Raw genomic sequence first — 14,536 nt, forward strand, 5'->3', positions numbered from 1 at the left:
ACTCGTCCTGTCATTTCTCTCTGCCGAGAAGTTGAAGTGAATTTCTGTTCTTTCCTTAACCTGAAACATCTTAATAAACGAACGTGTTTGTTGCTTTTCATCTATTATCAAGAGAACAGAAGATAAGCGGCATATATTCCTAAATTGTTCAACGCAGAGAATGGTACAGTTAGAATGGTACAGATCAACCCAATAGGCATTTTTTATATATAGGAAAGTGTTGCTGTACTGAAATACGAAGAGAAAAATGGTTTTGGCGATCACACTTACGAAACTTTAAATCTTAAAGGGCCACAAAAGTGGGAGTTTGAGCATGGTTTAACATGCTTGCACTATGTAGAGTACAGGCCACCGAGCGTCCATGCCACGTACGAGACCTCAAAAGTGAGCGGAAAATTTACAATACATTGCTAAAAATTCCAGTGCGCTCGGCTACTGCTCCGGAGTTTCCGGGTTCGAACCCGACCGCGGCGGCTGCGTTTTTATGGAGGCAAAACGCTAAGGCGCCCTTGTGCTGTGCGATGTCAGTGCACGTTAAAGATCCCCAGGTGGTCGAAATTAGTCCGGAGCCCTCCACTACGGCACCTCTCTCTTCCTTTCTTTCACTCACTCCTTTATCCCTTGCCTTACGGCGCGGTTCAGGTGTCCAACGATATATGAGACAGATACTGCGCCATTTCCTGTCCCCAAAAACCAATTATTATTATTATTGTTAAAAATTCCCGCTTTCGCACCTCGCCGCGATGCGTGGTGCCGGACTTTCGCGCGCAAACCTGGCAGACGACGTCACGTCTTGCAAATGACGTCAGCAGCCGGGGGTTATCATTGGTTGACAGCGCCAAATTCTTTCAGACGTCACGCCGTACCGCGGCCGCGGCCACTCCGCGCGCGCCGCAGCCGGCGGAGGTACGGGAGGTACCGAGCGAGTGGGGCCGCCGGAGGAGCGCCTCCGTTTTGGCGTGCGAGAGGAGAGGGAAACGCGGAAGCTCAAATTTTGTCTGCATATAACTCAGTTTCAACAAAATGCATTAAAATAATTCTTGCTGGGGGATAATTATGAACCGTCGTCTTTTAACAACCGAGACATATCGCACCTTTATTGAGACCCCCTTTCTGGGTCTCTTTAAGTGGAAAACAATCATTCAAATTCAGTTGACGGACGAAGAAGTGAGGAACAAAATAAAACAAACTTGGGGCGGCTATGTACAGTGTTTTTCCAGAAAGCAGGACTTAACTATCCCTCAAAGTACATCGCATGTAAGGTCTTTCCTGTGCTCCTAAATTCTGTCAATAACAAGTATCTTAACGCTACTCTTATCTTATTTCGAAGGTAACACTCACTAAATGGTTCACTTTCAGTGCACCTCGTAGATAAGCCCTGCCGTACATACGCCTCGTGGGTTTGTATGATGGTGTAAACTAAAATTATTATATACCAGTGTTGGAGTAAACTAGTACTGACCTGTAGCAAGGAATAAGCCTACTTTACCTCTCCTACCGCGAGGAGGACGAGAAATGCTTGTTCTTATCCGCATGTCATTCTTCTTACTCGAATTTTTATCAACAACACAAGTCCATAAAATTTTCTATATTTATATTCTTGTGATAGCTGGGAAAGTGATCACCTTCAGCTTCTAGCGATATCTTTCCTGTGCTCTTTCCCTTTACACAGGTTGCGTGAACCAAGAAGCAGGAAGGTGAGTGACGTCATTAAGTCTTCTGCAAAAGAATGCAGTTATAATGGTTTTCTCTACAAAGGTTGCTCAGACATTTATTGCCATAGAGTTATTAGCCCCGGTATCCAGAAAACTCGATGTCGGCGTCGCCGTTTTCCGCAAAAAATCCAGAGAATTATTCTGGTAGGTGGTGCCCAGAGAGCAACCTACGATGCAAATTGGCAACCTAGGTCACGTCACCTTGCGGCATCACCACAACATGCCCACTGGATACTGAGCAAAACTGCCCACCGTGGCAGGTAGCAGTTAATTTAATTATTGGTCGCTCGAGAAGATCGACCTAGGCCGCACAATGCCCACTGCTGGGAGCATCGGTTAATCGCTGCGCCACTGCGCCAGCAGGTATGTGAGGACTCATAGGGATCTATGCATATGAGGGTTAGCCCAGTACTCTTTCGCGTCATGCCCATAAGGCGGAGCTTAAGTGGCCCCATCCAATTGTAGTGGTCTTTAATGAGAATACAGTACATACAGAAGCTGTTTTTGCACGCCACTTGTTCGTTAGGTGTGCAGAAGGCGGACATAAATTAACACAATATTTGTGGAAGTCATTTTCTAAATAACCGAAATCAGCTTATGCTCTCTTTTTTTTTCACTGAACTTAACGCGTATGCTTATGTCTGTAATTTAGGGACGGTCAAATTTTTACAATGGTCCACTTCTTCCAGTTGAAGTGTGCTCGTTTTCCGATATGTGTGCCTCCAAATTCAAACTCCACTGGGATTCTTACGTACAAAAGGCGCTGATGATTGCCTTAAAACTGTTCCATTGTGTGGCACAACTGTCCTATGGATTGCTTGGATTTCGTTCGGCGATGTTGGAAAAGCAACTCTTATCATCATCACGTCTTCCTCGAGGCAACTGGCAGAGGAGCATGAAACGCAACACCTGCGTCACTCCTGGAAAAGTTTTTTGCCGATCATCACGCCTTCCATGCGCAACTACACATATTCTCTCGCAAAAATTGTCCACAAAAACGACCGCCTTCTAGTTTCTGATTAAACGCTCTTTAATGGCAGTAAGTAAGCAATTAATTTCACAATCAACTTATTTATGATAGCAATCGTTCTTTCAATTAGTACCCTCCTGAATGCGCAACTTTCGTTGAAAAATATCTTCCCATTACTACCCTCTGGGGTTTTTTAAAAGTCCTTAAATTCAAACCGTGAACTTCGTGTATATTAATGTGTCTACTCAAAAATTCAGGGGGCGGGGGCGGGGGGGGGGGGGGGTTCTTTGTAGATCTAAAGTGCGGTGAGGCGAAAGCCTTTAGCTCGGTTGTGCTGCTTGTGTCGCTGATGTGTGGTTAAGATGTTAATTAAGTACACAATTTTTTTTTAAATCTTAAATACAGGAGACACTGGAGGGCGTTTGAGAGGCATCCGTCTGATTCGACACCTTTCTGCAAACAATCTCCAGTGTCCTAGACAAGGAGAACTACAAATTAGTCTGCAGGAAGTAGCGTTGTCATTAGCGCTCTGGGCTCCGAAATGGAAAGATGGCGATTCAAATCCCATCGTGCGCAAAGAATTTTTTTCTTATCGAGTTGAAGGGCGTAACGGACGGATGGACGGTCGGGCGCTAGCATGAAACATTAAATTCTTTCGCCCTAAAATTTTGTTTCCAATTGCCCATTTTTAATCATCTTCGCATTGTTCATGATGTGTTTTATAATGTAAAAAATTATGTAGTCTGTTGAAAAGGTGCGTTGCTGGAAACGCTGAGAACGGAAAAAATGCTGTAAACTGATATAGCATACTGTATCAACGATCAAGAAAAGAAAGATAAATAAATGTAAAAAGATACGCAACGCGCTTCCAATGCGCAGCAATCAAAGGCAAACACATATTCATTTGCAGCGGTTAGCACCGGCCAGTAACTATCGTTTCACATACACTGTGGACCACGCCGTCGAATCAACTACGGGCAGATGGCAAGTTTGCCGTCAATGAGCGGTCGCTCCCGGAACAAGATAGAGCCAATAAGATATGATACATCAAAGAAATGACATCGGCGAACAGGATTCGAGAGAAAGTAATGCCTGTGTTTTTTTCCCAGTGATGAAGGTCGTCAGTCCTGCGCGCACTGGTTAGAAACGAGGGACAACGGCATTTCAGCGGGTAATGTAAAAAGATTGATGTCTAAGTAGTTCGCCGCTCCCCGTGTTCCTCGCTTCCCTTGGACTCGGCCATCGAAACGGGCATCAGGTGTGACGAACCTGATTGCCCCAGGTTGCGGCTGCCTCTGCGCTATGTCTGCGGATGCAATCCAACACCCAGAACAGTAACATGCCAAGCTTTCTTTTGCATGGTGCCTTCTGTTCTTCTGGCGTTATTACCCGGAAAAGTGCAATATGTAATGGAAGCTACTCCGGCGGCTAGAACGATTCTGGTTTCGGCAGCACTTTTCCATCATGCCCACAAAGACCACGTACGTGGTCATTCCTGTCTGTTGCATTGTTTTCGGCGTCTTTTTTCTCCCGTGGTCAAATCGTTGTTATATATCCTGGTTAAAATATCCATGTTAGCAGAGCACATCACAAGGAAACAATGGAAGAGATACGCGTTGCTCTTAATAGAACATCGGAACAGCCCCCAGCCAGTGCCACTAAACCGAGTGGCGTATCACGTCCAGTTCTGCATTCACTTGGTCGTTGATTTTTTTTCTTACCTCCCGGATAATTTCAGCGCGCTTTTATTTATATTTAATGATATGCGCCACGTGGTGTCAGCAAAGGAAACAAGAAGCGCTTCGCTCAAAATCCTTGTAATGGTCGCTAGACGAATGGTAATTTGGAAATGTTATCATGACCTTTCAGAAAGTAGTCCTCGCGACAAAAGCCCATTTGCCGATCTGGAAGAAAGTGACTGAAACAGGTCTACAGTCTATGAAGTTTAACGTTCCAAAGCGACTCAGGCTATGTGGGATGCAGTAGTGGAGGGTAGCGAATAATTTCGACCACCTGTGGTTATTTAATGCGCACTGATATCAAGCAGTACACCGGCCTCTACCATTTCGCCTCCATCGAATGGCGATTGCCGCGGCCTGGATCGAACCCGCGTCTGTCGGATCAGCAGCCGAGCGCCATAATCACTGAGCCACCGCGGCGGCTGACTGCAAAAGGCATCTCGCAGCAAGCTGTAGAAAACCTACAAAAAAATTTGCGCTCAAGTTAATATTAAAAAAGCTAATTTCTCGATCTTTACCACCACATCACTCGCTATCAGATATATGCTGATCGGTTATGGAAAACTCGTTGTATGACCTTGATGGACTACGAGAAGGCGCATTTAACATTGTGGGAACGCCAGTAGTCATGGAGACAAAAATTAAGTACGGCGTGGAGAGGGCAGATGTGAAGGAACTTGAAAGTAGTGGCAGGAACTAGAAAGCAATCATTATCATGAGCAGAAAAAGCGACGGAACAGCAACCAGAAATGGATTTCGGTACACAATCGGCAGCTGTAAACTCATTGTTAGGAAGAGGCATTCAGAGCTAAGAGGTAATGTACTGCAGAAGACCTTATCTACCTCCTGACTGCTGATTGCACAAGTAAAAACAAAAGGCCGGAAATACAACTCGCGCTGAAAGCTGCGCAGGGAACTGTTAAAACTGGAACCTTTCTGGTAACTTCAAGACCGAAACAGAGCCACATGTGGTAGGGAACACAATGTTATTTTATCTGCTATTATGCAAGAGGAAATTTATATGGGCAACCGTGCACTGTAAAGGACTGTCCTACAGAATAACGCAAATAATTCCATGACTGCTTTGAACATGATAGAATCGGCAGGGTCTCAGCTGAAGAGAAAATATGAAAAAAAAAACCTGGAAAGCATGGACGCATGTAGCGCAGGAGGGGGCTTATTTGAGATTATAGTTAAACGCCTCTTCCCTGCAGTCTATTAAACCAGCCATTAAACCAGCCCTGGTGATAACGCCCATAACTATTAGAAACTAATAGCTCTGATAATGATCTTTTATGGAGCAGGAATGGTACAGTATATCATAAATGATCAGGAATATTTTCTATAGATTAGCCAGAAAGGTACATTGAACATGTAAGTAGCATTCGATGTTGTTTCGGGCCATGTGCGCAGTGGTTTTTGTGATGTGTTAAGGACGTGGAGACAGGGAGGTTTAAGGAAAACCAATAAGACATATCTATTTACACTGTTTATATCATGAAACAAAGACGGTACAGAGTAAGACGTCAGATGAGGGAAATACGATGTACCAAGCAGTCGGGCGCTCTTTAATATGGCGTCTTCTTCCAGTTCCCGCCATTGAGCAGGGCTCTTCGTCGGCGCTGCCTTCATGTTGTTCCGAAGAATTTGATTGATTCGAAGTTTAGTTCCTGGGGAACTTTCTTTTGTGTGTATTTATTTATTTATTTGCGTGCAGCGTCAAACGCTCAGTAACGGTGCGAAGTGACCCGCGCGCCTGCATTTGGCTTCAATCCCGCAAGAACGAAGGCGGCTCTTTACAAGCCTCCAAGAACACCAGCACGCAGTATTTCGCAGCATGCAGACATGGGTGGTCCGGCACAGCCGCACCTGTATAATAGGATGCAACAGAGAAAAAAAACAGCACTTGCTAGCACAGGGCCACGGTCTGCGACTTACTGTATTACTCCGCTGGACAACCAAAATTTTAAATGAAGTCAATTTTTTAATGTTTGGCTATATTAAACAAAGCAGGTATCAAAATTATAGAACTTAATTTTTTTTCTTTTGATAAGCTTCTTGTTTAGGTAAAAAGAGAAGTTTTAACAACGGACTACTTTTTTTGTCGTGGAGAATCTCTGTGAGGCAGTCCTAAATGTGGGAGGAGCTTCACTAAAGACTTAAGTTGCATCTGACTATAGGAGATCAGGCATCGGCGGGCTTCCGTAGATGGAGGAGGGAGTAACTGGTGCCCTCCCAACGGTGCCATTGTGCTTCACGCCACAGGCTGCTCGCTGAATCGCCTTGTCTGGGAAGGCGCTCTTGTGGTTTCTTTCTTGTACTCCGCATGTACGGAGGCCTACTCTGCGCTGGTCACATGGCAGTTTATTCATAGGTGGCGGTCCTCCGTGAAGTGCCACATGTCGTTTAATACACTAATTGAGGACTTAGGTGCTAAGGCATATGTGGTGAGAGCAGAGTAATAACACTACGCACTGACTTAATTTTTTATAAGAGCCTTTTGTATATTCCGACCCTCAGTGTATTTCCTGTCCTTTCTTCTACTAAGCATTGGTGATCCATGGACTGGCTTTCATGCTCTTCGCCCAGCTCCTGTCAACTTGGTTTGCGCTTAACCACTGCGGCGAAGGTTAGAGAGCCTTCCCCACTGGGAAATTTGCCACCTGGGATGTACGTCGGTTCTGGCAGCACTACATGGTGGGACCGCACTGTCCAATCCTGGCGCGCTTCTTCGGCTACCATATGTACGAACCCAGATTCAGATGTCTCCTAAAACCGCCACCTGGCATACGAGCCACTGAATGGCTGTCAAAAACACTAAATTTACTTTTTGCGGCATAATGAAGCGGATTATTCAACTAGTTCTTTTTTTAAACAGCTGATTTCTGCGCCACTCTTTCTTTATACTGATCTGCCGTCATCATGTCTGGTTCATTCCAGAGTTTACAGAGTGAGCCATCACTGTAATGAAGAAGCTCACCTATTTCACAGAAAATATAGATGCGTCCGAGATTAACTCCAGGCTGTAATTTTTTTATCAGTATAATTTAAGCAATAGATACAGCACTTGTGTCATCCTGAGATATTTGCTGAACAATCTAGATTTGAGAGCGGATGTACGGCTTCACACGCATTGCGTTCTTTCGAGAAGGCTCAAATGAGTAATCTCTCATTAAGTAATGCGCATTTGTGTCTATTCTTGCAAAAAATATAGAGGTGGCTGTATTTACTAGTAATTATGCGTGACTCTTGCGTAACATGGCTTTGGCATCAAAACAGTGCATCTGGTGTGTAACGTTAAAGTATGAGCAAGTGGATTTGGGTAACAACAATAGTGTCGTATATTAAAGTTTTAGGGCAGCAAGTGCAACGCGTTACTCTCAAGCCAATAATTTATTTCGAGGAACTTCTAGCTGGACATGATGGTGCCCTAGAGATGAAGAAGCATTATGATTGAGGAGCATGGGTAGACAAAAAGGTTCACGTTCTAACATCCTTGAAAAAATGCATATTGCCAGGAGCAAATTTAAGTCATTGAGCTTAATACGCTAATAACTAACACTCAAGTGATTAAAACAAGAATTGCGCATTCGTATGATTCGGGTGTTTTTCGTTCTCTTTAGATAGCTGAGCAACAGAAAAGCAGCGAAAAAAATTTAGTTAAAAGGAACATCCTAGGAGTCCACACGGTCCACAAAAGCTGCTGGACAGCTGCGTTTTGGCCGGACACGTATGTCAGCCGACGCTGTGAAATCTATTCTTTTCACATCCACTCGGTCTCGTGATGGTCAAAAGGTGAAAGACACAGAATTCATCTACAAAAGGCGACGCACATTTGTAAGGGTGCACTGTAAAGATATTTGCACCCTTAAAGGCGCATTTGGGTGTCATAACTCGCACCCTTGCACCATCCCAGAAGGGTGCAAGTGTGCTTGTCGTATCCATAGTAAGGGTGGGATTGTTACAGGTACACCATTTTTTCCAACTGCTTTAATGTTTCATAGGTTTTGATTGGTTTAGAAGGCGCTGATCATTTTTTTGGGCGCACTCTTGGAGGGAAGCTGAATATGCCCTACGAAAAGCTGCCGACGACCGGTCGAACTTTCATTGCAGTTGCGACATCGCCAACTGTAGTTATAATAACCAGATCTGTCTTTCACAGTGTTTATGAAACGCTTTACTGTGGAGTGACATTTGTGATGTCTGCATGATGTTCTTGGTGCGATTTTTCTGAATATGTTCAAAAAAGAAAAAAAGTGCTTGCTAAAGGAGGTGAACCTTTAGCAAACCCGTTCGCACAGTAACACGATGCTATAAAGTGCCGCGTAATTTTGCCTAAGGAACATATACAGAAAAAAACGTAACGTCAACGAGTCATACAAAGCTACAGACGTGACAGATTTCAACACAGAAGACACTTTTACTTGTCATGACGTGCATAATTTCTCCATGTTTATATATGCAATTTCAGAGAGCTGCTGTTTGTGGTCAGCGATGCTTTGCACTTTAGCTAAATGAATTCAAATAATTATCGCATTATGGGGGCGCAAATCGCAGTCATATCTGCTGTCACCAAGGCTGCAGCTGTCGTTTTGTCGTTTTTAATGGAAAGCTCGAATAGCTCACATCATTTTAAAAGCCTGCTTTATTGAACTATTACAATGTTGCTCAACAAGTAAAAAAAACACCCGTATATCCTTACGCACCCTTGCACCCGAAAGAGCTACAACACCTTTGCACCCGTGCGCCTTTAAACGGTGCATGCTTGTATTAGCGGTGCTAACGCGCTCAGCGCGCCCTTTTTCAGAGAACAAGAGAAAATAAATGTGTGCCATGGGTGCAGTCATTAAGGTTAAACCCTGAAGGGTGCAAGTTTTCTATAGTGTGCTTGTACTACATATATTTTACCAGGTTTTAGCTCTTAAAAAGCTTCTGAACCTGAATCTTTCCGAAAATGTTAAGCGTGATGCTATGGAACCAAGATGTCGACAAGTGGTTTCATTCCAGATTTTTCCGTCTGTACTGCGAAATATTCTGAACACAGCGGCTTTGGCTTGACATGAAGGGAGCGTTAGCATATGAGACTGGAGTTGTCAGGATGATGATTATAAAGTTTTACAATAGGTGGCGGCAAGTTTTGGGACGTCCAAGAAGTTTGAGCGGTCGAATTGTGCGTGAGCCGATGCGAAGGCATGTCTTGCAATGACATCAGTATCGAAAGCTATTTTTTCGAAATATCATGCCCCCAAAGCCGCATTACGTTGCGGCTACAAATTGGTGTTCGTCAGAGGGGAAACACTTGCTTCAGAAGTGATTCTTTTTTGCCGCTCCACTGTCTCATGTTCACGGAAACAAAAGAGGTACTGAGATTTCGTTCTGACTGAAAATTGTCATGCCACGAAGTTTTAGCGGCAACGCGCACCAAATTATCAGATTAGTTCGGTATCTCGAGAACTGCTTGGCTAAGCGAGAAAGTGCCATTTCGTCGCAATGGAGTCAAGGTACCAGAATGCACGGCACGTTCAAACAGGCTAACATTTTTTTTTACCTAAATAAGGGCCACCTAGCAGTGATATTCCTTTAATTATTTGATTTCTTGTTTTTTGGTGATATTTATTGAAGCGTCTATAAAACACAAACTGAAATAAATTTGCCGCGATTGTCGTTGAAGTTTTAATTTTCGGCTGATATATGAGGCTGCACGTGGAAAACATAATAAACAATTTTCCGGGTGTTCCTTATAATCATTGTGTTACAAAGTTACTTCACGCGCTTTATGTGCTGTACAGGAAAGTAGCCAGATATATGAAAGGAAGAAACGTTTTATAAGTTTGTATATGTTCTTTTTTCTTGAATTTCGCATTTTAGCCTCAAACGCGCTGCACTCATTGCATGGAATCCTTGTGGGCTATGTAGGAAAGACCTCTATTCCAAAGAAAGTGGAGCGCGCGTCAGCATAGCTGGGGAGCCCAATTGCCTGGGACTCCGGAGCACACGGATCCTATATTATGAAGCTCTGTATTACCATTCAGTGAATTATAAGTTTGCACCTATATTCTTCAGGCCTTGCTGTACAGGATCAATTTCTTGAAATCAGACGCCGCCATTCCTTAGAAAGTGTGAACTGATGGTACGTTTTCTAAGAATTCAGACAGCTTGTAAATCTTTACCTGTGTCGCTTACTGAAAAATGACGCAAAATAATCGAGGTATGCTTTTTATGCACAGCCTGACAGTATTGTGAATTTTCGAAATGGCATTTGCATAGATCCACTACATTTATATTCCCTTCCGTTCTAGATGATCTAACAGATACAGTTATTCCCAAAGGGCTAAAATCATAATTTGCTGTGGTACATAAAATACTTTTTCGGCAGTTTGTAGCCGTTCAGATTCAGCAAATCTTGTGTGAAAGTTCTGCGTGCTTTTTCTCCGCCGCCTACTTAATTTATTGTTATATTATGTCCTTACACCTTTCGAATTGAGCAATAAAAAAAGCTCTGCTTTTCGCAGTGTGCATATTATTTTGCCAGTGCGTGATTCTGCATTGCAGAGACAGAATGCAAATATGTTACGCGACAACTATCTAACAGACGTGAAGGAAGAAATGAAAAGCACTATGTCGTGACTTTTTTTTTGAGTTGTGGAAGTGTAGGCTTAGGCTTCGCAGATGTAAGAAATTGGGTTCCAAAGATACTGCGTTGTCCGCAGACCACCGCATGGTGTTTGCAAGGTAAATTCAAGTTTAATGCTCTGCGACACAGGTGCTTGTACTGTGAGTGTCAAGCTCAAGGACTAAATGTCGACGTAATCAGTGGCCCTGAGCTGCTGCGAAACAGTCTAGCTATTAAACTTGTGAGCAGGCACTGTTAGAAGCTTTCTCCTTAAAACAGTAAAAATATTACCTGGGTAGCCGACGTTGTTCTGCCTGGTGAATTTATTCGCAAAGATGAGGAGCACCATCTTCGTTTGTCGCCTGTGCCGTGCATATGAAACTTTCGAATGTTATTTCTTCTATTTATGGTTTCCCGGAAACCTTTAATTTCCCACAGTTGCGTAATAGACGCAGGTATCACGGCCTGAAGTCCAAATAAATTGCTCACAAAATGGTGTCGCAGAAACCGCACACCTGCGGAAACGTCTGTAGAAAGCGCGTATGTTAGACCACAACGCTGAAATTCTTGTTTCACCCAGAAACCATTTTATCCGGAAGATGCTCCACCGCAGCCACATTTATGATGGAAGAGACTTTCTACCAGACCTGTTTCCGCAGTTGATGCTGTGTCTGTCGTTGACGTCCTTTTAGCCAATATCTTTTGTCACGCTAGTGCAGTGCAGCCACTAGCTGAGTGCTTTGTAAATAATATGCATATAGTCTCTTTCTGTACATACATAACAGCGTATATTAAATACCATGCTGGAAAAAAAAAACTAGAAATCTCCTTAGTTGCATAGAGGCAGTGTGCCCGGCACAGGATCCAAAGGGCAGCGCTTCGGCTCCGCTCGACCACATTTTTTTTCTTTTCAACGAAACTGCTTTTGTACGTCACTAACCACTCGACCGATCAGGTGTTTCCCTCATTGGTCGGTTAAAATAAGGAAATTCCCGAAATCAGGCTTCTCCGCCAAACGGGACTTTATCGTTAATTTTGTCGCTTTTAGGGCAAGTGAACGACGGCACACCGTCGCGATACGATAGAGGAGCACATCATATGGCTTAAATGCAGCCAGCGATGACTGTGTAAGCACTTTCTGCGATGCAAATGGCAATAATGCACTTTTCCGACGCCTGAAATATTCTTTGCCACTTTCAAAGTTTGCACGACTCCAGGGCATTTCCTTCTCCCCAAGACAAATAACAGGCACCGCTGCCTGTACTTTGCCTTTCATTGCAACACCCACTTCCAATTCAAGTGATTGATATGTCAACGCATGACCCGCTCTAAAGAGACGCAAAGCGGCGCCTACCTATCTTCATGATCCGGGTCCACGCAAATGACATTGAGAAATTACAGCAAGTGAACTCGGCAAATTAATACTGTGATTCAGGTTGGTGACCGGAGAAGCCGTTCACCAGAGATTGTGATTGAAAACAAGATTTTGCGGCCACTGACTTTCATACCTTGCCTCCTTCGCGTTCGAGAAATTCTATTGTGAGGCTTACCACGCGCTCCAGTTAACTTTTAACCCTGTTCTCTTTAGATGATCTTCCGCTGTTCTGGGGTTCGTTCTGGTTTGCTTGGGATGACGCCCATCGTAGCATGAAAAGACCACAGTCTATTGTTCGCATCGCACCTCCTCGGCAAAAAGCATTGCTCTCTCTTCGTGTGTTCTGCAATTTCATCAACTTTAATGACCTCGTAGCAGTGAATCGCAGAGGCCTCCAGAGTCAGTGCTTTGCGGGAATCTTCGTCGCGCACCTACCGGCTTTCGTGCCTATGTCTCCCTTTTGATTCGTGCTTCAACTTTAAGTATTTTCAACCAAACCGGGGAGCCCCTTGTCCCGCAAGCAGCTTGCATAGTTCATGCGCAAGTTTGAACTACTCCATCAATGCCCAAAGAATAGTTATTATGCAAGCTTCCAGAATAGAGAGCGCCCCTGCATTCAAACTATTCTATTGTTCCCACCTATAAGCTTGCATAACATATATGGCCACGTAGCTAGGCCAGCTTACGTTATCCAGGAGCGCTTGAAAATAGAGAAAATCGCATAGACTATCATGAAATCCTCGAGAGAATACATGGGTTCCTGCGGAAGCTACTTTACAAAAAAGAAGAGGGGGGAAGCAGTAATCCTTGCAGTCCTCGCTTTTCTGTCTGAGTACACTGGAAGGACAACAAGGTGATAAGACGGGCTGTCATCGATCGAGACAGGAAGACGAAGCGAATGAAGAAGGCTGAGGTAAAAAACACGAACAGCCATGGGAACTGCCCAAGAGCAAGGTGTTGTCGAAGTAGTCGGCATCTGAGAGCATTAAGAATATTTGTGTTGACCCTTTGTCTTCGCGGATATCAGAACATATCTGCCCCCTCCCAACTCTCCGCTTATCACTGCACTCGGTTTTTCTGTGTAACTGGACCGTGTCAATCAAATTCACCTTATGAAGTTGCCTTCCTTTCGGTGTGGCAGCCCTTAACGATGTTTCATCTGTTCCTTACCAGAACGTCACTGTGACAGAGTCCTTTCTGGACAAAGGCTCGTCTTTGTTGTCTTGATTGATGCAAGATATAAACTGGAATTATGATCCTCTCATTATTACGATCTAGGAGTACTCAGTGCGCCGCGACCACCAATTAGATCTGAGGTACATCCGTTTTTTACAGGTAGTGCGAAAATAATGCTTTACTACAAATTCTCAATGATTCAAGAAATAATGCAGGTGAATTCGAATGATAGTGGCAAAGGCAGTATGCCATGACTTACAAGGAATTATACACTGGCGTTTTTCGTTATGTTGCTCCTGGACACTAATACCTGCAAACCAACTGCCACTTTATCTGCCGTCAACAAATTTTGCCCGGCATACATCAGCAAAATGCAGCATGCTGTTAAGAAATACTATCCGGCAATGCACTGATCAGCAAAAGAAGATGGCAGAATGATTGCAGTTATGATATATTGACACCCTTCGGCGCGCCAGCTGATTTAAAAACCGAAATACACCAGTTCAGGTTGAACTTCTTGGAATATTTTTCTTGGCATTCCTAAGCAAATTTTTACCTGCCGTGAGAGCTCTGAAATTAAACATATCGGACGCATGCGGAGATGCGTTATCATGGCGGCATGCTCTCACATGAGGACACCAAGGGTTAATGGTGGCGACAATCGATATGTCAGCATATAACGCCGCACAAATACTTTTATGCGGCCAAAACGACGTCTTGTTTAGCTTGAACGCAACACAAGCTCAACGGAGAAATTTGCGTGCGTGAAAACCACAATCAAGTTATTTTCATTCCTCAAGCACGGATATATATTTTGCTCCTAATTTGAACTGGAAATCAATGCACAACGTTTAAGATTGCACATTTGCTGCTTGTTGACCAAATATGGCTTGGTGGCTGATTCGGTCGTACGAAACATCCTCCACCTCTCCACTCCCGAAAAGCTTT

The sequence above is a fragment of the Amblyomma americanum genome, chromosome 2 (assembly GCF_052857255.1).
Source record: "Amblyomma americanum isolate KBUSLIRL-KWMA chromosome 2, ASM5285725v1, whole genome shotgun sequence".
NCBI classification, from domain to species: domain Eukaryota; kingdom Metazoa; phylum Arthropoda; class Arachnida; order Ixodida; family Ixodidae; genus Amblyomma; species Amblyomma americanum.